The 26647-nt window shown below is 41.5% G+C and overlaps 1 protein-coding gene across 5 annotated transcripts in view; it reads left to right on the top strand.

The window, feature by feature from the left end:
* Positions 1 to 26647, top strand: part of SGMS1 (sphingomyelin synthase 1) — a 268383-nt gene that overhangs the window by 18562 nt on the left and 223174 nt on the right. For all 5 annotated transcript variants that reach the window (XM_019651501.1, XM_019651504.1, XM_019651498.1 and 2 more), the window contains exon 2: positions 14344 to 14439. The gene's annotated coding sequence lies outside the window, so the exon portion shown is untranslated. The remainder of the gene's footprint in view (positions 1 to 14343; positions 14440 to 26647) is intronic.

Raw genomic sequence — 26647 nt, 5'->3', positions numbered from 1 at the left:
GAACCGGGGCCCTCTGGCGTCCCAAGCCAGTTCTTAACCATTGCGCCACTCGGCCGGCCCTCAGTTTTCTTTATTGCTTTGAGTTAACATTTGGAGGTGCTGTTTGTGATATCTCAAGACTGATTTCTTGAATTTTTTTTTGGTGTGTGTAATGTGTGTGTTACTGAACTGCCTGGTGATTTTCTTTATCAGATTCGCTCATTTGAGGAGCTCAGCAGTTTATGAAAAATGAGAGTGGGAATATCAGATATTGAAAAGCTTATATCATGGTGGAATGCAAATAAAACCAAAACTTTTGACTCTTGGCAGAGGTGGGTTTGGGTGCCTCGCTCTGCCAATCACTGGCAATTGGATGTTGATCACATTGCTTGAGTTGTTTGAATCTTAATGTTCTAAAATGGGGATAGTAATGCTCATCTTACAGTTTTGTTAAGTGATCATGTCTGTAAGCCCACAGCACACTGTAGGTGTAAAGTGCACGGTGATGGTTATTACTGGAGCTTCCTCTCCTGAGGCCACACTGTATTAGAAAGTGGTTATTTTTTTGTTATTTCCTCCCTCCCTCCCTTCCTTTCTTTTTAAGATTTTATTGGGGAGTTGGGGAGGGGGAATAGCCAAGTTGTTGTCCTTCAGTCTTAGTTGTGGAGGGAGCAGCTAGCTCAGCTCCAAATCCAGTCACCATCTGGCTTCCCGTAAGCAACTCGCTGCTCAGCTTAAGGTGCAGTGTTCAACTTTAGTTGTGGATGGGTGCAGCCCACCATCCCATGCAGGAGTCCAACTGGCAACCTTATTGCTAAGAGTGCACTGCTCTAACGACTGAACCATCCCACCGCCATTCGCAGCTCATGGCAGCTCAGCTCAAGGTGCTGTGTTCAATCTTAGTTGTGGGTGGGTGTAGTCACCATCCCATGCAGGAGTTGAGCTAGCAGCCTTGTTGTTAGGAGCATGTGCTCTCACCAGCTGAGCCATCCTGCCATCTGTTGGCAGCTCAGCGGCAGCTTAGGTTGGGCGCAGCTCACTGGCCCATGTGAGAATCAAACCGGCTACCCTGTTGCTCAGAACTCGTGCTCTTAACCAACTGAGCCACTCGGCCGGCCCCTTGTTATTTTCTTTTATCCTTTACCATTACAGAGGCTATGGAGAGAGATGAGGAAAGCCTAGATTGACCAAGAACCTCGTTTTATTTTTTGATTGAATTTATGTTGTCTAAATTAGTGCATTTCCATCTTTTCTCCTGATTGCTTTTTCAGCTGTGAAGTATGATGTTAAAAACAAAACATATTCCAATAAGATTTTCTCTCTCTAGAACCTTTACAAATAGAATCAGTTTGACTAGCGAGTCCTTTTCCCAGGGAGTAGAAGCTTCACATTTATTTTTTCTCATTTTTATTTTGAAAATATTTTCAACATATAGAAAAATATAGAGACTAATATAATGAACATATCTAACCAGCCCCCAAATTTATCAGATATTTTGTGTGTTTGATGTGTTTTGTTTTCCATATATATATATATATATATATATATATAATTTTTTTAAAAACAACTATCCCCTCTTCACTGGACTGTAAATTTGGAGACCTTGCTGTCTGGTTCACTGTTCTCTCATGCTTAGGACAGTGCTTGGCGAGTGGCAGGCTCCAGATAAACACTGTGTAGCCTTCTCCAGCTCCAGTGGCCTTCCCCTCCCGTTTCACCAGAGGTAATACTATTACAGATAGCAAGGGATTGAAGAGGGAGAAGTGTCTTGATGGGGTCAGCCATAATATAAGGTAGTACAAATGAATTCGGAAATAGCCTCTATAGAAACCAGAATATTCTCCCTGCATTGGCAGAGCCAGTGTGACTGCTTGCCAGACATAGCCATTGGAATGGAAGCAGACATGGGGCAGGGCTCGGATGGTGCCAGGACAGTTGAGCCAGAGCTCAGCTGCGGGAACAGTGTTTCCAGGGATTAAAGATAGCTGGGTATAGTTCAGGGTAGCTGGGACTCTGTTATCAGAAGGGAGTCACAAAAGAACAATAAATGGCCAGAGACCAAGACTACTGAGCTCTTAATACATATAGACATTACATATAAGTAATAGTCATAGGCCCTTAATTGGAGCAGTGTAGCATACTACAGTAGATGAAAAGCTGATTTTCTGGAAACATACCATCCTGGATTAAAGTTGAATTCCTTCTTTGTTTGGCTGTGTGGCCTGGGGTAAGCCACTTATCCTCTCTGACGTGCAGGCCATTTTCACTTGGCTACCGAGAAGTTAAGCAGGGAATTGAGCTCTTGCCTAGATATTCTATTCTGTTTTAAGAAGCCCTGTTGCCTTTGAGAATTCAAAATAGGCAGCTAAATGATGAGAAATGGGATTGTTTTTGGTTGGTCACAAATGTATAGATGTCCTCATATACATGAAGCCATGTACAAAGTAACTCAGTCAAAGTGAACTCACCTTACCTGCCGAATCTGCATTTTTCTAGTATCTTATAAAATGACCACCTTTTTCTCAGTCATCAAGACAGAACCAGGGAGTCATCCACAGCTCCTTTTCTTCTACCCTGTATCCTTCCAGTCACCAAAGCAAGGTCATTTTACCTCTTTATTGTTTCTTGCATTCATGTTCTTAAGCCCTTATTACTTCCTAACTGGATTTCTACTTAGCTATCCATTTCTGGCCTGTCTTCATCCTGTTCTCCCAGCTGCTGTCACAGTTCTCTTTCTAAACCGCAAGGCTGATCCTGTTAGTCCCCACTTAAATGTGTCCGTGGTTCCTGTTGCCCCCAGGAGAAAGCCTGAGCGTCTCCGTTGAACACATGAGTTTCCATCGCTTGTCGCTGTCATCCCTCTCATCTTCCCTTTCCCTTCCACGGCTTCTGCCCACTTAGAATACCTTTCCCCTGCTTCACTCATCGGATCTATTCTCGTCTTTCAAGACTCAATTCAAGCATCTCCTCCTCTGTGCGGCGCCTGGCCGCCCTGACCCACCCAGCAGTCTGGGTTGAGTGTTTCCCCCGCTTTTGCCTCAGTAATTCCACCAAGCGCACTGGGTTGTGACTGGCTGCTTAGCTGTTTCCAGAGTGAATACGCTTGAGAGCTTGTTTAGTGCCTAGTATGGTGTCTGACACATAGGAGGCTCTCAAAAAAGATCAGTAGGCTATAAATGGATAGGAAATGACTTTTTTTTTATCAACCCCAAACCAAGAGGACAGACACATCCTTTCTCACCACCTTTCTCTCTGTATCCATTCCAGCATCTGCTCAACAGCCCAGCTGTGATGGAAGAGAAGCATATGGTTGACTTGAAAGAGGCAAAGAGGCAGTTGGGATATGATTATATGTGTTTGAAATATATTCCCCCCCCCCCAGTAGCAGTAATGGCATCTTGTATATGTCATTTTATTTGTATTCTCCTTAAGTGCCTCCACAGACATGATCTCATCCAGCATGGGGCACTGATAGCCTGAGCGCTAGATGAGAACACATGATTATCTCCCTTTTATAGATGTAGAAAGGAAGATAAGGAGTGAAGACATTTGCCCAAAGTGAATGAGTTGTTAATGGTGAAGAGACCAGGCTTTGAGCTGAAGTCGTCTGCTCTTTCTCTCTTTTATAACAGGCAGAACCAGGTTATAACAGGTTGATGTTTTCACATTTAATCATCAAAAAAGAAAATTGGCAGAAGAAGAGGTATTGGAAGTTTTCTGCATATTAGCTTTGCTTGCGGGTGTTAATCAGTGGTCGTTGGCGCCAATTTAATGCTAACAGGAATCCCCAATTCGGGGTGCAGTGAAGAAGGAAACTGCATTCAGTCAAACAGCCTAACTGTGATACAGCATGTCTGTGGAACAGCTCAATAGTGGTACAGCTCCATTAGGAAGCAGCACGGCTATGGAACAGAATGGCTGTGAGGCGCCTTGGGGTGAGGTGACCCTGGGGCAAGGTAGGCTTTGGGTGAGTTCCCTGTCTGGCTAGACTCTGCTCTGCTCCACTGTTTTTCTCCACTCTGGTCCAGCAAGACACCTTTGGTGTATTGTCTTTGGTGTTTTTGTTCCAGCTGGGGAAATGTAGTCCTTAGTCTTTGGTGGAAAGGGAAAATGTGCTCCCTCAGCAAGAGGGGAGCTGACTTATACTGAGAGAAGGCCCTGCCCCTGGTCCCTGATTGGCCCGTCTTCATGCAAATGAAACTCCATATCCTCACAGTTGGATTGGTCCAAAAGGCATTGTCATGATTGGTCAGAATGGAGCTGCTCTGATTGGTTGGTGATGATGCTGATGGGGATATAATTATGTAGCTCTGATTAGATGGGGAAAGCCTCAGTCCTATTGGTTGAAATACAGTTGCAGGAACTCTTTTATAAGGGCTGGTCCAGATGGCAGGAACACAGCGCAGGTAGGCAGTTCAGTTCAGTTCAGTTTCCCTGAAGTGCGGGTTGCATGAGAGGCTCCTGAGTTTAGGAATGCTGTTAGGCTCTGCTTTTAAATTTGAGCCCAGTTAGCCACCAGGATTCATTCTTGGTAGGTATTTTCTTTCTCAGGGTCCACACAGGTATACTTTTTAAATGTTAATTTCCCTTATCTCCCTTCAGTTCTGGTTTAGTGCTCAGAGTGGTATGTCTCACTGTGTCGATTTGGCTGAAAGAACTAAGGTCCATTAATTGGTGTTCTGGGGCCCGCTTTGAACAGAGGTGAAGGATTTGTCACATTTCAGTTGGTCAGTTTGGGAATATTGACTTCATGCTGTTTTCCTGCTTTGCAAACTAATAAGGTGACAGCAATAAAATCTTAGTCCTTCTTAAGGTGTATTGTTTAAGTCTATTAAATCCTTTAAAAATGAAACGATGTTTTCCATTCTAGAATTCTGGAGTCTTTGCATAAATGGCTCACCAGAACTCAACAGTCATATTCTTAATTTCCAGGAATTTCTAAATTTTGAAAATTGCAGCCTCTGAGGTAGGCTGTTGCAGGAAACTTCGCCTATATGTTTTATTAAAGTGTAGGCTTCTAACAGCAAAGATGAAGGCAGTGAGATTGAAAATGCAAGGGCAAAGCAATTCGGACACAACCAAGATATATTTAGACAGCATGCACGTTTTGGTGGTATTATTTTTGTTACTTTTTTGGCAGTCACTCACTCTGTTGGTTTCTGAAATACCTGTATAATATTGTCTGTCTAAAAAAATTTTTTTTCAGTTACAGTTGACATACAATATTATGTTAGTTTCAGGTGTATAAGATAGTGATGAGACATTTACATAACTTACGAAATGATCACCCTTATAAGTCTGGTACCCACCTGACACCATATATAGTTATTACAATATTATTGACTATATTTCCTATGCTGTACTTTACATCGTCATGATCGCTTAGGTAACTGCTAATTTGTACTTCTTAATCCCTTCCCCTTTTTTAGCCATTCCCCCTCCCCCGCATCTGGCAGCCATCAGTTTGTTCTCTGTGTCTATGAGTTTATTTCTGTTTCGTTTATTTTTTTAGAGTTCCCATATAGGTGAAATCATATGGTATTTGTCTTTGTCCATCTGACTTATTTCATTTAGCATAATACTTTTTAGGCCCATCCATGTTGTCACAGATGGTAAGATTTCATTCTTTTTTATGGCTCAGTACTATTCCCTTGTATATATGTACCACATCTGTTTTTATCCATTTGTATATCGATGGACACTAAGGTTGCTTCCATATCTGGGCTATTGTAAATAATGCTGCAGTGAACATAGAAATGCTTATGACTTTTTGAATAAGTATTGTGGCTTTCTTAGGATAAATACCCAGAAGTGGAATTGCTGGGTCATATGGTAGTCTTCTTGCTTTATCAGTCCTCATTCATGTCAGCTCCTTCAGCATTTGCTGTTTGAGTTATTTCAGCCATCTGCCCCCTGCCTCAATGAAACCTCTGTTTCCTTGACTTCTATAATGTAAGGAAGTGTTATTGTGAGTCTCCTCCTGTCTTTTTCCCTGCTATTGGCTACTTCCATCATCACTCTATCATCCATACACGTCAGTGGTTTTCACTTTTGTTCCCTGATGGCATTTGTGTGCATGCATAGCTATTTTTCTATATCAGGGTATTTCTACTTATTTGTTCTGCTGTCTTCGCAGACTCCATTGCTTAAAAACAAATTGACCTTAGAATGTTTGTAGTGAGGAAGGGCCCTCAAGATCATCATTGTCTAGTTTTAGAAATAGGTAAACTAAGGCTCAGTGGGGTGATATATCTTGTGTAATTTCACACAATCATCATTTGGAGAACTCGGTCTAGAAACCAAGGTTGTTGACCTTCTGTGTTGACTTCTTCTCACACACTGACTCTTCATGGTGCTGCCTCTTTGTAGTCAAACCCTCCCCCACCCCAAACTCCTGGCAGAATTGATCTTTTCTCTGTTGTTTTACCTTTTCCAGAATATCATATAAGTGGGATTATATGCGCTTATACTCGTTTTCTTAAGAAAATATGGAATGCGTCATGAATTTGCAGGTCATTCTTATAATCTTCTTGTATCACTCCAATTTTAGTATATGTGCTGCTGAAGTGAGCGCTGTACTATACCTTTTTGAGATACCTTCTTTTATTTGCATTCTTTCATTCATGTTGTGTGTATCTATAATTTGTCCGTTTTTTATTACTAAGTGGTATTCCATTGTATGATGTACCACAGTTTGTTTGCTCATTCACCCGTTGCATTCCTGCCAGCAGTGTGTGAGAGTCCTAGTTGCTCTGCATCTTTGTCATCATTTGATTTTACCAATTTTTAAATTTTATCCATTCTGATAGGTGTGAAATGGTATATCATTGTGATTTTAATTTTAATTTCCCTAAAGATTAATGATGTTGAACATCTTTTCATGTGCTTGCTGTTCTTCTGCCTATTATAGATGTCTGTACATCTTCTATCCGTTATGATCTGTGTTATACCCATTTTCATTATCATAACCCTATTCCAGATGGCTATTGTGCCTAGCTTTCTATTTTATTTATTTAAATTGGGGAATTGGGGAGGGGAACAGTGTTGGGGAACTGGGAAAGGGGACCGGCCAAGTTGTTGTTCTTCAATCTTCGTTGTGGAGGGCGCCAGTTGCCATCTGGCTTCCCGGCGGCAGCTCATGGCCTCTAAGCTCAAGATGCTGTGTTCAATCTTAGTTGTGGGTGGGTGTAGCCACTATCCCATGCGGGAGTTGAACCAGCAGCCTTCTTGTTAAGATCGCATGCTCTATCCACTGAGCCATCCAGGTGGCAGCTCAGCTCAAGGTGCTGAATTCAGTTTTAGTTGTGGGCAGGTTTAGCCCACCATTGAACAGTCAGTCTTGTTGTTAGGAGCACGTGCTCTCACCAGCTGAGCCATCCTGTTGCCTTTTGGCAGCTCAGCAGCAGCTCAGCTCTGGCACAGCGTCACTGGCCCATGTGGGAATCGAACTGGCAGTCCTATTGCTCAGAACTCGCGCTCTTAAGCTAACTCTTAACCAACTGAGCCACTTGGCCAGCCCCGTGCCTACCTTTTTATATCAATGTAGTTGCCAGTGTACCAGAGTATATTCTTGTGGTCAAGGCACTGAGCTAGGAACTTTATATACATAATCTTATTTTACCCTTACAAAATTCTCAGGAGATAAGTAGTGTTTTCTGTTTTTATGGAGGAGAAATAAAGACCCCATATTCAACAGATATTTATTGAGTGTCTACCATATGCCAAGAGCCAGTTATTATACTCATTTACTAGTTCTGTGACTTTGGGCAAGACATTTACTCGTTTGGGCAAGTCATTTAATCTCTGAGTCAATTTGCTTATCTGCTAAATAGGGATCTATATTACAGTATTTTCCTTTTTTCTTTTTCTTTTTTATTTTAGCTGAGCCACCCTGCCACCTATTGGCAGCTCAGCAGCAGCTCAGCTCAGGCTGGGAATCAAACCGATGACCATGTTGCTCAGAGCTTGCACTCTTGAGCGAGCTCTTAACCAACAGGGCCACTTGGCCGGCCCTGTATTACAGTATTTTCTGTCAGGGTTATTGAGTGAGGGTTTTAAAGAAGAATGTAGGGAACGTACTCAGCAGGTCTGGCCTGTGGTATATACTGTGAAACCATTAGCTGTGGCTGCTTCTGTTGTCCTCAGATAACCTCATACTGTACTGAGTCTGCTTCTGCCCCTCACTGGCTAGCTCCCTCTGGAAAATTGGCCTTTGGTGGGTCTCCTACTCCACTTCGGATCGAATAGTAAAACCAACAGAAGATTCAGCCTTTTTCATTTTAGGAATGTGTTTCTGTTTCCTCTGTGTAGATCACTGATTGATTGTATTATTTGGATCAATTTTGCAAAGCAGATCCACAGTGCTGAAGTTACTCCTGCTCCCTCATCCCTCGCCGACATGCAAAAAGGACCAGTTACCGTGGAGCTTGCTGGCAGCTAACCTGAGTGTTCTGTTTCTAAATTCACATTTCATCCTTTACATACCTAATCTTAGATATGGCAAAAAGGGTACTATGGAGGAATCTTGTCTTCATTGCAGTAGTGTGTGTAGTGTTGCTGAAATTCTTTTTGTCATTTACTAGTCATTTAATCACGTTGTTCTGTTATTGGCCAGATAATTTGAGATGATTACCAGGAAGTGGGAAATGCTTTGAAGAGATGTTGCTATTTGAAATGAGTGCTTAAGATTTTCTGAAGTCAGTAACAGAAAAATTAAATGAGCCCAATGTTTTACTTCGAGTCCATTCTAGCACCCATGGTTATATAAAGAATGTTTAACTTTTACTAATATCTTAAAGGGTTGAGCTAGTTGGCAAGGTTATCCTGTTTAAGGTAGGATGGAAAGCAGAAATCATAATATTAAAAAGTCATGATACGAAGATGACCTTTTACAAACCGTCAAGTCATCCATCATGGAGTATGTGAGGCTTTGCTTGTGGAAGCAAGGATATTGTTAAGATTGGCTTCTTGCTTTTCCCTATTAGATAACTAGAGCATGTGTTTACTTCTTTAGTTGTTAAGCATGTACCTGATGCCTGCCCTGTGCCAGGTCCCTTTTATGTGCCATTCTCTTTAATCCTCACAACTGCCCTTTGAAATAAAAGTAAGCCCCATTTTGCAGATGAATGCATTGTATGGAGAGGCCATTGACCTGCCCAGTGTAACCCCATAAGGAACTGGTGTCGGGCCCTGGTTTTCTGACAGTGCCTGCTGCTCTGATTGGTGCCGTTCCACCCGAGTCTGTCTGCCCTTGAGGTGTGGCAGCTGCTGCCCACAGCTCACCAAGAAGGCCAGCACACCTTCTCCCAATATGGCACCTGTTTCCTTTATGGGGGCTTTTCTAGGAGCTGAGGTCAAACTTGCCTACCACAGGTCCTGGGACTAGGTAGTTCTATTTTGTCCCAAATGCCCATTGTAGAAAGAACATGAGCTTTGAAGTCAGAGGCAAGGTTACAGTGATATCTCCACAATTTTTTTTTTTTTTTTTTTTTTTTTTTTGTGGAGGGCAGTGTCACTGGCCCTCACATGTGGGATCCGAACCGGGGCCCTCTGGCATCCCAAGCTAGCTCTTAACCATCGCACCACTCGGCCAGCCCTCTCCACAATTTTTTTTATTGCCTATGTGATTTTGGTCAAGTTACTTAAACTCTCAGTGCCTAAGTTTTTTCAATTATAAAATGGGAATAATACATGCCTGGTAGAGATGTGGGAGGATTAGAAATAATGCAATAGAGCACTTAGCAAGTGCTTGGCACACTTGTATATGCCTAGTAACTGGTAGCCGCTATTATCGTCACCATTGCAGGGGCTCCTGGCTGGCCTTGGGGGGCTGAAGAAGCTGCCCAGAAGAGTGTTAAGAATTTGGATTCTGGAATTAACCGGCTGGGTTCAAATCCTTGTTTTACCCTTATCAGCTGTGTGATTGTACACAACTTAATTGTCTTCTGTGCTTCAGTTTCCTCCATCTGTAAAAAGGGTGTAATAATAATTTCTATCTCGTAGGGATAAACAATTGTAAAGAGACAAATAAAGAGACAAATAATGTTGAAATGACTTTATTTTGGTCATCTGGTGCCATTGTTTTTTTCAGTGACATGATATGAGCCTCCTTGAAATTTACAGTAACATTTATTCTCTACTTCCTGCTCAAATGGAAAGAATTTCTCATTTTTGTATTTAATGCCAACAGCAATGTTTGATATTATGTTTTTATGCAAAATACAGATAAATTATAAAGAGTACTGTTGCCACTTGAGAAATCCATTAACTAAATCTAAAAAGAACGTCTTTTTGTATAGAGAATACGTAAGTTTTTTTTGTATAATTACTACATATAAAATAAGGTATAGTAAATAATCTTATCTCATAGGTGAAAGTGTAGAAAAACATAACCAGCTCTCTGTTAAAAAAAATCAAAAGCCAAAAACAACAACCTAAAATACGATTTCATTGTAATGATTTGCCTCTCCTGCTTTAATCTCAAATTTGGCTGGGCTGCATGCAAGTTAATTTTTTTTCTCTTTGAGGTGACATCAGTAAGATGGGACTGTGGATGTGAGTCTGTCAGGAGGAAAAGTCGGTGAATTTAATGTTGGTTTAGAAATCCAATCTGACTTCTCCCTGTGGGCAGAGTGTGGTGCTGACTGGGTCTGCATCATTATTCTGAAGTCTGTACTGATGCCCTGTGACTAATACGTCCCAGCTGCCTGGGTCACTACTTTGGAGTACTATTTATTTGCAGTAGTGATGCTGCAAATAGGAAAAGCTTTCCCTTTTGTGGGTTGAAAGCTTTTCTGGTAATTAGCAAAACAAGCGTGCCTCTTATTTGGAGAGAGACTGGAAAAGCCACTAAAGAGTCAGTTGTACACAACCACTTTGGAAACCAGTTTAGCATTCCTTAGGAGAGTGAACATGTGTAAACCCCAGCCCCGCTCTCCTCTGCTAGGTATGTGCCTTGGAAAAACTTGCGGATCCTCCTGGGGATGAGCACTAGAATGTAAATGGCAGCATTATGCCAAGTAGCAAAAACCTGAAAAATCTGTAGATGACCCTCAACAGTAGAATAGGGTGATAAATTGTGGATATGTTCATACAATGAGAACTGTACAGTGGTGAAAAATCTGTCGTGAGTCAACAGGCATGAATCTCAAAATCTTAAGAGGCAAGTCTTAAAAGAATACATACAGTTGGTTTCATTTGTATTAGACTTAAAAGCAGGCAAACTGCAACAATATATTGAGAATACATATGTAAAAAAACCATAAAGAGGAGCAAAGGAATAATTAATTTAGAATTCAGGCTGGTGGTTATCTGTGCAGGGAGGAGGGATTTGGAGAATGGAGGGGGAGAGGTAATTAGGAAGGGGCACTCAGGCCTCCCTCTACCCCCCAAAAACCCAACACTCTCAATTGGGTATTAGGTACACGGGATTTATGTTATTATTCTTTAATCTGATGTTGTTATATTTATCACTGAATAACAAGTTATCTCAACACTTCGCAGCTAAAACACTGATAAACATTCATGATCTCATACAGTTTCTGTGTAGGGAAGGAAATCAGGAGCAGCTTAGCTGGGTGGTTTTAACTTGGGGTCTCGCATGGTAGTGCAGTCAAGATAGCAACTGAAGCAGCAGCCACCCCCTGAAGGGTGGAGTATCTGCTTCTAAGAAGTTTCTCCCTTGGCTGTTGCAGGAGGGCCTCAGTTCCTTACAAGTGAGCTTGTCTTTAGAGCCCTTGAGTGGACGTCCTCATGACATGGCTTCTCTCCCAAGGCAGAGTGAGAGGGAAGCTGCTCTTTGACCTAGAACAGATCTCACTCCACTGCTTCCCCAGTATCATAGTGGTTATACAATTCATGCCAGCCCCGTTCACTGTGGGAAGGGACTACATAAAAGCATGAATATTGGAGGCAGGGATCATTGGGGGCCATCTTGGAGGCTGGCTACCGCGGTTATGCACTTTTTAATATATTTCACAATACAGATATTTTAGAGACAAACTAAATCGCTAAGCTTATTTTTCTTTAGTGATGATGCAGGCATCCATTGAAATGAAAACTGTAGGCACTGAATGTGTTACCAATCAGTATGGGGTTGAAGAAAAGGCAGTGGTGGAAACTAGGTAACTGAGTGGCACGAGCCTGCCTGACAGAAGTGTGACTGGGGCCGTGAAGCTGGTGGGGAGGACAGTGAAGCTAGGAACTTCAGTAATCCACCAGGATGTGTGGGACAGACATGGGATTATGTGTGCCTAGATCAGTCTACCTGACCTAGATCTGGCAGAAATCTGGCATTCCTGATTTTGAAGAGAATTCTCCAGACCAAGGGCCATCAGTAGCTTCCTGGGCTCACTGTGATATAAAATCCCTACCAACTTCACATATTCTCTCAAGATCATCTTGAATGAAAATGGAGAGTCCATCCCTCACTCCCCCCACATGTAAGGGTGTAGCTGGAAATGAGCTAGACAAGTAAGGATAGGAGTTTTAGCTAAAAAATTCATGCAATAATTGCATTCTACTCCACAATGCATATTTGACTTATTATTATCGGGTTATGCATTACTGATTCATTTGCTTATCTTCTCCAAAACCTTTGAGTAAGATTAATGTTCCCAAAGGTACATCATATTTTTTCCTTGGTTTGGTGTAACTCTTGGCATAACCTCTTGGTGAGTGTTCTTGGGGTCTCAGTGCTCCAGTTTGTGAGGCATTGAATCACATCCTATCTCCTTGGGTTGCAATGTCCTTGTGAACAGGTGTTCCAGCCTCCAGGTGAGGAGGCAGCTTGGAGAGGTTCTCTGGATTTTTAATCATGCTACTGATGGAGGAGACAGGACTGAAAGCCTGGTGCAGGGGGTCCCTAACCAGCTTTCCTCAGGCTTTTGTGTCCCAGCACCTTCACAGCTTAGACACTGATACCTCTACAGCTCTGTGCTTGCGGAATTTTGGTGACTCCTAGATGAAGGGCCACTTTAGGTCATTATATAGGGACACTACATTCTCCCCAGCTGTAGGTTTTTTTTTTTTTTTATGCTGCTTCCATCTTTACTGGTGGAGTGGTGTCTGCCATTATAGTCTATTGTATTTTGCATTTTATGAAAATGAATGGAAGGGCCGGCCGAGTGGCTCAGTTGGTTAAGAGCTCACTCAAGAGTTTGAGCTCTGAGCAACAGTGGTTCGAGTCCAGCCCGAGCTGAGCAGCCACTGAGCTGCCAACAGGTAGCAGGATGGCTCAGCTTAAAAAAAAAAAAAAAAAGAATGGAAAAATCCTCAAAAGCAAATGATAATTCCCTTTTGTTGTGGCAAAGATAAAATCATCAGGGATGCCATGTGATGTTGGTTTTATTTCCCTTGGCCAACAGTGTGCTCTCTTGAGAAAAAAGGGAGGAAAAAAAAAAGTGTGTGTGTGTGTGTGTGTGTGTGTGTGTATTTATATATAATGTCACAAATATGTTAAGAGTTATTGTGTTGAAAAGGTAAGTATAATTACCAGTAGTAACTATAGTAATTGCTAATCATAATTATAGTATTAATGGTACTATTGAGAATACTATATACTCTCAGGGAACACACTATAGCGCACCCCTGCTCCCCCAATGGTGTGTGAATGTGTTGTTGGCCATTTTGCTCTGAGACTGGTTTTCAGGAGAGCTAGGGGGGGCTAGGGAGGCGTGGCGATGGCCTGTATGGCGAGACACGCCCTGAGTTGGGGGTCAGAAGACCTGAGTTGGAGTTTCATCTCTGGTGTTTTCTGATACATCACCTCTGGCACTCAGCTGCCCCCTCTGGAAAATGGAATCAGTGAACTGCTTACCTCACGGGATTGTGGGAGAATCAAACAGAATTGATAATGCCAAAGTGTAAGGTGGGGTGGAGGCGGCCGCAGTAGGACATTTAGGCCACAGAACCGCTGTTAGTAGATCGGGTCTGAATACCTTTGCTGAAAGGACTTCAGAGGATCAGCAGTTCTGGTGTGGTTCTGAGAGTGTACCTGGATGTCTTCTAGGTATGGTCTCAGGAATCCAGGCAGAGGGATGCTCAGGTCCTTGAAGCTGCACTTTGAGTGGAAGTTTGGGCTACTCACTGCCCTGAAACTGATGTGAATTAAAAGGAACTTACTGAGGAATTCCTTTGTCCCGGAAGTTCCCAGGGTGGGTGAGGCTAACAGTTGTTCCCCACATTCAATATGTGATGGGATTTATTTTTTCTCTTTTCACTTTTTTCCTTGCTTAAAAAACAAATAGTTACAGCAATATTTTAATCTAGAGTCTTGTCACATGTTGAGAACATTTTCTCAAGTGAAATAGCATTAACTTAATAAAAACCCTTGGTGATGACATGTTGTTTTGCCCATTCTTGCAGGGTGAGGGCAGCATGAATGACCCCTGAATGGGCCCCTGGGCGGATGTAGCCATTCGTTTTTGATTAGGAGAAAGCAGACGGCCATCTACGTGAAAGGTGAGTAAAGGTTTCTGTGCAACTTTTTAATATAAAAATTTTCAAACATTCTGGAGAGTTAAAAGAATGTGCAGTGAATTCCTGTGCATCCAACTACCTACATTTACTAGTTGTTGGCATTTTGCCAGATTGTGTGTGTGTGTGTGTGTGTGTGTGTGTGTGTGTGTGTGTGTGTAAGTTTGTATATTTTTGTGCTGAAACATGTGCAAGTTAGTTACAGACATCATGACATTTTATCCGAAGTTTTTGGGGATGCAGCTCTTAAAAATAAGGCTTTTTTTCTCTGAGAGGCATTTTAGAACATTCATAAACTGCAATGCATAGTTTAATCATTTAATTAAATGCAATAATTTTGTATTAAAAGGTGTAATTTAAATTTACACTCCCTTCATAGCTGATGTAAAGAAAGTCAGATTAAAAAAAAATCTTTAAACAGTGTTTTATTTAATGGACAAATATGCAATATGAATTTGATTGATGTGAGAAATATCTGAGTGTAAAAGATTGGAGTTTGCACCATATGCGGGCCCTGTGTAAGAAGGATTAACTGTGCTTGCTCTATTCCGTGTAATCTGCCCATCTGCCCCATTGTGGCTGATGTTTATTGTTAGGTCAGTCGATCTGATTACTGCTCTTGCCTTCTTCCTGATCAGCATTCACAAGTAGATCAATCTCTGTGATCTAATGTGATTAAAAGTCTTAATTGATTTTTTTAACCTGAATTTATTAGGAGAATGTGTAAAGAATATGAGTGGTAATGTCAAATTCAGGGTACTATATTAAAGTCAACATTAGAGTGATTCAAAATGATTCTCAGCCCATAATTTGACTACCTGAATTGAAACTTGACCAAAAATCTTAAAGATATGTTCAGCTATGATTGTAATTGTAGATTATTATACATCATGGCCAATTACACAATCAGTTATTGTAACTGCGGTTCTTGCAGGGTAGCTAACTGGTCTGCATTCTAATTTCAGTTCCATTTTATCTATGGTATCTTCCTCGGGTGGGCCCTGAGTATTTAGATATGCTTAGGCATTTCTTCATAGATGTTTATAAACTAAGCCTGTCCCTTTAGAGCATTATTTTAAAAGAAGTCTATTTACATGAACCATTTGGGGCAGCGGAGGTTTCTTACATTCTTGTTTCTGATGTAGAACAAAAAGTTAGGGACAGCAGTCAAGTTTCTTCTAGACACCGACACTGAAGGAGCTGTAACTGGAACTATCGATACCTCAGAATGATCTGTTTTTTTTTTCTTTTTGCTCTTTGGCCTCTGTCTGGTAATGCTTTGAAAACATGAGGAGGAGGGGGTGGGGCTCCACATGAGGCAAAAAGCTTGAAGGATGGTCCAAGGGAAGGCGTATGGGGCTCTGTGCGGGGCCTTTAACTGGCTTTCTGGCTTTGGGCCACTTAGATATGGGGTAATGATTTTTTTACTTTTTACTGAAATAGAACATACATACAAAAAATACACGTAAGTGTACAGCTCAAAATAATTTTACAAACTGAACTCATCCGTGTAACCAGCACCCAGATCAAGAAACAGAAAGTTACAACCACAGCCTCTTGCTTCCTGGCCACTAGACACTGACTGCCCTGCTCCATGGTGACTACTCTCTTGGTTTCTAGCAGCATGAATACGTTCTCTCTCTCTCCTCTCTCTCTCTCTCTCTCTCTCTCTCTCTCTCTCTCTGAGTGATATAATACAGATTGTACTCTTTTGTGTCTGGCTTTTCTCATTCAATGATGTATTGGAGAGATTCCTCCATATTGTTGCATATAGTTAGAGACTGTTCATTTTCATTGCTGTCGAGCATTCCATCGTGTGACGATACAACGGTGTATTCATTCTATTAGATGCAGGTAATTTTTTTGTGTTCACCCACCCAGAGCACCCTGTGGCAGAAATGAAGTTTAAATAAGGCTTTATCCTCATTACGCTTACAGTGGAGGTAGTCCCAGTTGTCCAACCTCTGCCCAACTTCTGCTGTGATATGAAGGAGGAATCCAGGCAGCAGAGAGAAGATTGAGACACAGCTCACAGCTGGGAGATATGTGTGTGATTTTTCAGCCATGTAGTGATTCCTGCTGCTTTTCCTGTGACTCAGCATGTCCCTGCTGGCACATGGTGTTTCTGTCCTCTTTTCTGCCATTATTACTTTTTTGCAGCCCCTCCAAGGAGACTGTGCAGAATCTATCAAACCATAGGCAATCAGTGAATATTTAAAGTTCATTAGGTGTTGATATTAAGTGTTAGATGAAGGGCAAATAATTGAAAATCATGGGCTTGCTCTTGAGGAGTCTGTGTTGTGGTTATAGATACACAGGTGTGGATGTGGGCCACATCCTTGGAAATCAGGTGTACTGTAGATTTCAGGAAGTAAGCTCAAAGGCTTGCATGGGCCAGGCTGGCAGCATGACGGAAATTAGCTGGGGGTTGCTCAGTAAGGAGTCATGGGCACTGAAGAAAATGAGTATATATATATGCTCTGCCCAATTTTTGACCTGACAAGACGTGTCTGGCAGAATTTAGCAAGTTCACCAATTTCCAACTTTTAGGGAAAAGAGTGTTCATTGTAAGAAAGTGGTTCCCATGGGATTTGGATTTTTTATGGTTTTTATGGATTATGGATGTTTATACAAATAAAATTTTATTCAAACACAGTCATGCTCATTTGTTTATATATTGTCTATGTCCACTTTTGTGCTGTAACAGAAGAGTCGTTTGGTTGTGAAAGAGACCAGGGTTGAGTAGTTGCAACAGTACCCACAATCCCTAAAATAATTACCATCTAGCCCTTTATAAAAAACTTTGCCAACTCTTGCTTTACTTTATAAAAGCAAGGACATAGTAATAATAACTTCTGTAGTCATGAAATAGTCTAAGCACATTAATTTTAGTGTTAATATCTTTATTTATTCCACAGATACTTACAGAGTGCCTGTTGTATGTCGGACATAAAAGCGTGCTAGGCGGACCTGGTTCTTGCCCTTGAGGAATTTATAAGTGGCTCCTGTGAACGTCAGGTTTCATTCTAGGACTGTGTTTTCTCTAGGACTGTGTATTTCCATAATATGGAAATAGAATTACCAAATCCGCAATTTTAAACTGACGTATTGGTTATATTTATTAATTTTAGAAATATGATCGACACTTATCCTACATAATCTAATGGTTACTTCAGTTATAAGGAGTATGAAACATGGCATACATAGAAATGACTGTGTTTGTTTAAAGGTCCTACTGTTTACATGAGGTAACACCAGATAGTTTGGAAGGTAGCATATATGGGTAGGGCTGTGAGCTTTCAAGTGCTTACCAAAGCAAGCCAAGTGGACTCCCAATTTTAGGCTACTTTAATAATAAATAATATACCTCAGCAGAAAGAATAGCACACAAGGTAATAAAGTTTTAAATGTAGTATAACAGATGAATCTTTGTTGGTAGGCTTATTCTTTGCTTACTTGAGGTCATAAAAGTTTGTTTCTTCTTAGTAGGAGGCTATGGAGGGCCTTATAATGAACATAGAAGTGGTTTCTAACGTCATTTTAACTCAGCATTTTCATGTATGCTCATATGTTTTATGGGTGGATACTCGGGCTATATGAGTGACTGCCCCTTCACCACCCCCAGTTTGTCCTTCAGACAGATAAAAAGGAAACACAGTTGACTTAGCTCAGTATTCATCATAAGCCAAAATGGCTTCATTTCCTTCTTTCAGCCCAAGAGGTCTTTTAGGAAATGAGATTGAACATTCGTCTGGATGTTATAGTTACAGTTATTTAGTTGTGTGTAATAATTTGAAGATGTGAAAAGGCATGAAGTCTTGGTAATGTTTATACATTGTTTTAAGAGCCATCTGACATCATATGGAATTCTCCTTGCCACCTTTTGAGGTAGTGATCTGGGTGACCAACAGTGCTCTCCTGTGAAATCCAAGACTCATGTGAGGATTTGTCTGAAGGAATGACAGAGAAGAAATATCAGCTGGTGCAATGAATAGTTTAATGAATGTTGTTAAAACTCAATCATGAGGTTTTTTTTTTGTGTGTGTGTGTGTTTTCAAAATTGATAAATAAAGTTCAGATTTAGTTTGTCTCTATGAGAAATGACATATATCCATTCATACTTTCTGCTGCTTGTGTTTAAAATGTTTTTTAAAATTTAGTTCTGTTCTTCATTTTAGTAAATTTTTTTATAGTGGTTTGGATTTAGGAGTAAATGAAAAATGAGACTTGAGAGGATTGAAAGAAAATAAATACCACAGTTATTTTCCTTACAAAGCTGGAAACTGCGGGCTTAACTGCTTTGGTTAAAAAGAAAGTTTCTGAAACAAATTTGATGATAGGCCAAATCACTTGATCTGTGACATTAGGAAAACTGGATCTTTTGTTCTGTGTAATATGGAGTCCTTTTGTCAAGAACTGCATCCTCATGAGTGTTTAATTTGTCATGGCTACTAATAAAAATTTACTTTCGCAGTCTCTCAAGTTTTATTACATGGAGGGGAAGGTACTGAGACGCAGGTGAATATAGCTTGATAGAACAGAATGTGTCAGAAAGAGTATTACGATGATTCTCTTGGCTGCAAGTTACAAAAAACCCAATTTCAAACTATCTTAGGTGAAAAAGTATATCAGCTTAGGTAATTGTAAGTCTAGAAAATGGAGCTGACTTCAGGAAGGGCTTGATTGGGGGTCCACATGCTGTCATGAGGAGCTTCTTGGCTGCATGTTCTTGGGCTGCCAGTGGAGACCTCAAGCAGCTGCAGTCTCACCTCACTGTGCTGACCACCTGAGATGCTGCACAAACAACATTCCTGGTCTTGTGCCTAGCACTGGACCGGTCACTGTGGCCAGGGACATTGGCCTGTCCTGACTGGAGTGCCCGTTTCATGTTGCTTCACCCCTAGCGCCTGAGGTCAGCACATATTCAGCTGAAGATAAAGCATTGATTGATGGCAGTGGGGAATGGTTCCCTCCTGAAGTGAATCAGGGCAGTTACCTAGAGGGTCAGTGGATGCTGGGAGGCAAAATAATAATAGTAAGTGTAATAAATAATAATAAAAAAAATTTTAAAAATGGATGTATCCTTATGGTTTGCAAAGCATTTTCAGGTGTAGCCTCTTGTTTGACCTGAAAGAAGCATCAGGGAGGTGAGATAAAGAAGTGATTAAGAACATGGATCCTGGAGCTAGAGTGCATGGGTTCAGTTAGTAGCCACATAAGATTCTGACAAATTATTTAACGTCCCTGTGCCCCAGCTGCCTCAGCTGTGCAATGGGGATAAAGGTATCTACCTTACAGGGTTCCAGAAGGATTAAATTAGTGGATAATTACAGTGCACTTAATGACTGATGCGTGCTAGTCTCTCGAGCCCTTGTTATTGCCATTCATCTTTCAAGCAGCCCTGCCAGCAGAGTGTCCTCATCACTGCACAGCCAGGGATGCTAAAGCCCAGAGTCACAGGGTCCGTAAGGGTGGGATTTCCCGACTTCTTCCCTGTCCCCACACTTGCCTTTATGTAATGACTGTGGAGCATTTGGATTAATAATAAATCGAAGAAGTAGAGAGGAAAAAACCTCCTACAGGTAGGCCTGCTGTTTGGAAGTACCCAAGTGTACAGAGGGCAGCATTGCCTATATCTTATACTTGCAAGTGGATTTTTAGCTTCCTGTACAGAGTGCCCCCAGGTATATTTAGGCAACATTCGTGTGAAGGAATTCACACTGGCATCGTTCCACCCTGGCGGGCACATGTTCGGAACTGTCAGCCATACCCGGGGTTGGCACTCACTTGGGAAATGTTTGCCGATTGTTTAATCAGATCCAGTATTCTGAGCTTTAGAGGAACTGAAGATTTTTGGGGTCAGGAGGTGGTTTGAACCTATCGGGATGGTGTGAGAATGTAGTTTCTGACAGAGAGAGGCTTGGACCACCCCAGAATGCTGCTTTCAAGGCCTCGAGCCAACTCTGTCTAGAAATAGACACCCTTTTCCTCATTAAAAATCATTTTCCCACAATGTTAAGAATGTTTTGTGTGGAAATCATTCCAGTGACAATGAAGGAGGCCTGCCCTGGGGACTCAGACTTGGGCATGACCCAGACATGTAAGGAGGGCCATGCTGCTTTCTGAAGACGAAGACAATGGTTTCTTTGTACTTACTGTGGACTCAAGACACTGGAAACTTAAAGTATCACTGGTGGTGATCCATGATATGCACCCCCCAAAATATGCAGCTATGCACGGAAGGAAAAACTTTGCAGAAACCACATTTGGGCTCTCCCTGGAGTGATTTTGAGGAAAAAACGGCGCTATTCAGTGTTTCCAAAGCTTGCTTCATCTCCAGACCCACCCGCTTCCCTGCATGAAAAGCTCTGCCCAGCAGTGACGCACCCTCCCCCGCTACAACTGTGCCTGGCATGTGGGAGGCACTCAGCTATTTCTTGAATGAACAAACCTATCTGAACTGTGCCTTTGTCTTCATTTTCCATTTCTTTTGATAAGAAATCATTTACCACGTAGATATCTTCAGGAATTTCAGCCCTGAGTCTTACATTATCTTCTGCGTCTGAACACACCACATTGTATTGTTTCTTTAGATGAAGGTGATAGTGTTCGGAGTATTGATTCCAACACCTGATTTTACAATATTTATATTCTAAATAACAACACCTATTCAGAGAGTAAAGGGATTAGCCACTAATCCTGTCGAAAGGACCCTTGGTTTGCCAGGTGCTTGTGGGAATCGTTAATAGGTTCTTAGATGTAATCCCACTTACTTTATTCTTAGCTCCTTGGGAGCTTTCTGCCTTCCTGAGTACTCTGGGATTGAATATTAATAGTTTCTTCACTGTCTTTAACCTGACCCCATTTTATAGCTGGAAAAACAGGGTCAACCTTATTTCTTGTAATGTCAGCAACAAAAGTAATAACATTATTATCACTTTGTGATGAGCACTATCCTGAGTTCTTTTGTTGATTGTCCTATTTAATATTGTCAACAACTCTATGACCATTATTTTATAGATGACAAAGCTGAGGCACCACCAGGATGTGGCTGAGTGGCCACAGGCCGGTCATAGCACTCACATACATGGTCCTGCCAGCTGGGGTGGGCCGGTGTCCAGGCCAGGGGCTCCCAAACTGCCTGTATATTGGAATCATCCTGAGGGCTTTCAAACAGCACTCCGTGTCCAGAAACAGACCCCCCTCCTGCCTCCCCTGTGTGCTTATTTACCTGTTCTAGGGTCTCTGGGGAAGGTCCTATGCTTTTAGGATTGAGGACCTTTGAACTAGAGTAGTGGTTCTTAAAACGCGTCCCTTGGTGCAGCGGCGTCAGCGTCACTTGGTAACTTTTTTTTTTTTAATTTTTTTTATTGGGGAATTGGGGGAAGGGGAACAGACAAGTTGCTGTCCTTTTGTTCTTCAGTCTAGTTGTGGAGGACGCTGCTTCACTGGCCCTCATATGTGGGATCTGAACCAGGGCCCTCTGGCGTCCCAAGCCAGTTCTTAACCATCGCGCCACTCGGCCGGCCCAGTTGGTAACTTTTTAGAAGGAAAACTTCTTGGGCTCCATCCAAACCTACTGAACTGAAACTCTGCAGGAGACGTCTAACAGTCAGTGTTTTAATAAGCTCCCCTCGGGGATTGTTCTTTTTAATTGAAAAAACACATAACATTAAATTTATTGTCTTCACCCTTTTTGAGTTTATGGTTCAGTAATGTTAAGTGTATTCACATTGTTGCAAAACAGATCCCTAGAACTTTTCATCTTGCAGAATGGAAGCTGTATACTCATTGAACCACAACTTTCCCTTTCCCTGTCGCCTCGCCCCTGGCGACCACCAGTCTACTTTCTGCGTGTATGAATTCGACTACTTTAGATACCTCATGTAAGTGGAATTCTGGGTGATTCTTATGCACACTCAGGCTTGAGAACCCCTGAGCTCCTGAATTTGATGTGGCTCATGTCCACATGGAGACTCCCATCCACACCATCAATATCAACTATATTGTAAATCTTAAGCCCCGCCCTGTGTGTGCCACACTGTTTCTAGTCCTGCCTCTGCCACTTTCTTGTTCTGTGTCACATTGATCAAGAAACTTAATTTCCCTTAGGTGGTTCCCTCTTCTGCATAAAGGGGTAACCTAACTTGCAATTTGGTAAAAGTGAAATGATTAGACGCGTGTGCAAGTATTTTGTGAGTGGTCAGGTAGTATACTAATGAAATTCGAAGTGTAAATTGTCAGTCATACTCAGCTCTTTTTTAAGTTTAGTTTTTGTCTTTATTCAAGTTATATAAGCTTAATTTTTAAGGGTTATGTAATTCCACACAGTCTCTTGTTCCCTTTTTGCTGTTCTACCGCTTTCCCCAATTTCTTATTTAGTGTTCATCTTATACTGTATAAACAGGATTCAGATATGCTATATAGTAGTTTGATTAACTTTCCCTCACAGAAATTTTGTTTTTCTTGGATTTAATAATTGTCTTGTTTTTTAAAATGTATACAGCCATCACTAATTTAGCCACAAACACCATTCCACGTGAATCTCCTCCCAATATCTTAAAACGTTTAGGTATTTTGCCAATTTTATCTTCTTCACAAAATCTGCCCCGGACCCTAATGCCCTGCCTGAGTCTAGACTACTTCCTCTCCAGGCCTGCTGTGCACCGCAGTTTGACATGGACTGTGCCTTAAACACCATTTTGGGTGGTTTCTTTCATCTTACTCCTGTATTGGCTTTCATTTCCCTCATCCCATATTTTTTTCTTCTCTCCTATTTTCCACCTCTGTTTTTAAACTGTTAGAATATTTTCTTTTTTTTATTTTTTAAAGATTTTCTTGGGGAATTGGGGGAGGGGAACAGTGTTGGGGAATTGGGGAAGGGGAACAGCCAAGTTGTTGTCCTTCAATCTTAGTTGTGGAGGGCGCAGCAAGCTCAGCTCCAAGTCCAGTCGCACTGCTCAGCTCAAGGTACCAAGTTCAGTCTTAGTTGCGGGTGGGTGTAGTCACCATCCCATGTGGGAGTCAAACCAGCAGCCTTGTTGTTAAGAGCGCACACTCTATCCCCTGAGTCACCCTGGTCGCAGCTCAACTCAAGGTGCCAAGTTCAGTCTTTAGTTGCAGGTGGACATAGCCCATCATTCAAACTGGCAACCTTGTTGTTAAGAGTATGTGCTCTCACCAGCTGAGCCATCCTGCCACCTGTTGGCAGCTCAATGGCAGCTCTGCTCGGGCGCAGCGTCACTGGCCCATGTGGGAATCGAACCGGTGACCCTGTTGCTCAGAGCTTGCACTCTTGGGCAAGCTCTTAACCAACTGAGCCACTCGTCAGGCCCGATACTTTTTTTTTCCTTTTTAAAGCTTTCTTTTTCTACATAATTTTCAAGTTCCTTTTTATTTAAATACTATTTGTTTGTTTGTTTCATGTTAGATACTTTATTTATGTGTCTGATGATCCTTGAATGTCTGTTCCTGTTTAAGAATGGGACTTCACAAATTGGAAGCTACGGCTTCTTTGGGTCTGCTAGGTCTGTTTGATTTCCAGTGTTAAAAAGTTTAAAATTTTAATCTCTCCTGTTGTCTTTGTCCTTGTAGATTTAGGTCCTTTAAAAAGCCTTAATTGTTATTCTGGGGTTTTTGGAGGGAGGGGAGCTAAATATGTGTGTTTATCCACTGTCTTTAACTGGAAGTCAACATAGAAATCTTAAAAAATAAACGCAGGGCAGGATTTGTAGATTTGATGTGTGGTCAGACACATACCTGCAGTGGCGAGCCTTAGCTGACATTCTTTTATTTTTAAGACATGATATGTATTTAGCGTGTTTCAACAGAGAACTTGACTTTCTTGTTAACACTGCAGCAGCTGCCTCTTTTTCTTCCTTAAACACTTTTATTTCAGATATAAAATACCACTAAATTTATAATAATTTGGCTTTGTGATAAAAAATAAGACTCCTTAAAAAAAAAGATCCCTATTGATGTTTCTAAAAGAAATTTTTTGAGGGTAAGTGTATAATCCTTAGATTAAAATGCAGCTGACACATTAAGCCTTCTTACATGAAAAGCCGAATAATAGGCTTTAATGCCATTTGTCCTTGACCACCCTCAAAGGGCATTCGCAGGCCAGAGAGATTGGACATAAATACAGCATAGGGAGTGAGCTGCATTTGTGATTTTGATGCCTAGTAAATGCTTCAACAAAGCATTGAAGCTCAGATCGTCAGAGAGTAGGCAAAAAACTATTGTAAAAAAGCTGACCTTAATGTTGATAGCAGGTCTCTGTAAAAATTAAGCAGTTTTTAGAGGGCAGCATGGTTCTTTTAATATAGACCAACAGACCTTGAATTGTTTCATGATGTGCTTCCTGTGGTGATAAATTCAGTTACTTGCTGTCCTCTGAATGCTGGACGTGTCCTCGGTCAGCATCCGTGCTTCCTTGCCTCTTACTGGAGCACAGCCTCTCAGAGGAATGCCTTGGCTTTTGCCTGATAACCATGCTGGTGGTTCCTGGCCCTGGTGGTGATGAGATACCAGAAGTTCTCTTGAGAAGATTTGTAGCTTGGCGCAGCAGCGGCTCTTCTATAACTTCACCACCAGGAAAGGAAAGGAAAATCTCTCTGCTTCCATGCTGATTGCCGTGGAAGGTTGCCCAAGATACTTCTTTTCGTGCCGGGCTATGTGCAAAACCAAGAAATTACTTTCCACTTAACAAGCATTGGCCTCTAATTGCTCTATAAACCTTTGAGGAAATCAGATTCATAGGTTTCCTAAGTTTAGAAAGTCACTTACTCACTCTTATTATTAAAGACACTGACAGTCTAGGGGTAATTATCTTGAGGTTGTATTAAAACTAATAGGAAACACAGTACTGCAGAAATGCCTGATTGTTGGTTTTCTTATTTATTTATTTTTAACTAAATATAAATGATGAATTCTCGTAGGTTAGGAAGGGCTCCTTTTTGTTAAATTAGCAACTCCTCTCTTTCTCTATCCTTCTATCTTCCCTGTGCCTTCCAAGTCTGTCTCTATATGTATGGTAGTGAAGTGAACTCTTGGAGCTGTGTTTGTTACTTAGTAGGCAGAGACCAGAGTTTTTGCGCTAAGAGGGAACCCAGCAGTTGGTGACAGGTTAGCTGACCGTGCCTAGCCTGGGCTTCCTGAGCTTTGTCATCCTCATTGATTATCAGAGTTGCTGCCTTTGCCACACTTGCACGTTTAAAGCTCTAGCCCAAGCATGAGCAAAATATTTCCTTGGTTACCCCCAGTTTAACTGAAGTAGCTTAAGTCTTTCAAAAGACTTTTCTAAATTCTGAGTGTCAGCAAAGGAAAATAAACCTTTTTTTTTTTTTAATTAACAGGAGAACTACAACGGTTCTTTACAGAAACTACCAGTTTCTGATCTTGCTCGAGCTACTTTGCTCCCAGGGTTTACAGCCCTAGCTCTGCAGTATGTATAGATTACTGGATAAAGACTCAAGGAATAATTTCCAAGTGATTTAGATTATGTTCCCACAGGGCAACTGTTATTTAAAATTCCGTTCTGTTGCCAACATGATGTTGGCATTAGTATGTAGTAATTATAATTTTGTATTCTTTAACAAACTTCTATTGGCAGAAGTTTATCACATATATCCATTATAGTGTAATAGGTGATGGTATCAAAAATGCTCTCAGGAAATGAAGGGTTAAGCTTATAGATAGATGGCTTTGTGATTCAAAAAATGTATGATACAGAATACAGCTTTGTCATTTGTGATTTGAGATTGTCATGAATAGGCCCCTCATCTGGTTGAGAATTTTAACTATCCAATTTCTCTATGGAAAAATTGCTCTTTAGGCAGAGTGTGAATGAAATATTCTTTCCATTGTGGGACGCCCCCTGTTCTTGGAGGGGAATGAGAAGAAAGGGTGGCATTTATGGAATCTGGCTATTCCGCAGAAAGGGGTGTGTTCCTCTAGCTGCAGCTGTGGTGTCTGCTGGAAGGATAGTGGGGACAAGGGTGACTCTTAACAGGCTCTCAGATGAGTGTACAGTAATTGGCGAGGGGTTTCAGAGGTTACTGGCTTTTCACGCGAGACACGAGCATCTGATGCCTTTTGCGGAGGCCATAGTTAGAACATTGCTTGAGACGTTTATTCTTGGGTCCATAACGAGGACAAACTGGCCACGTTTCTGTTTATTTTATTTTATTTT

The sequence above is a fragment of the Hipposideros armiger genome, unplaced genomic scaffold (assembly GCF_001890085.2).
Source record: "Hipposideros armiger isolate ML-2016 unplaced genomic scaffold, ASM189008v1 scaffold_161, whole genome shotgun sequence".
Lineage (NCBI taxonomy): Eukaryota > Metazoa > Chordata > Mammalia > Chiroptera > Hipposideridae > Hipposideros > Hipposideros armiger.
This window is presented reverse-complemented; position numbering and strand designations above follow the sequence as displayed.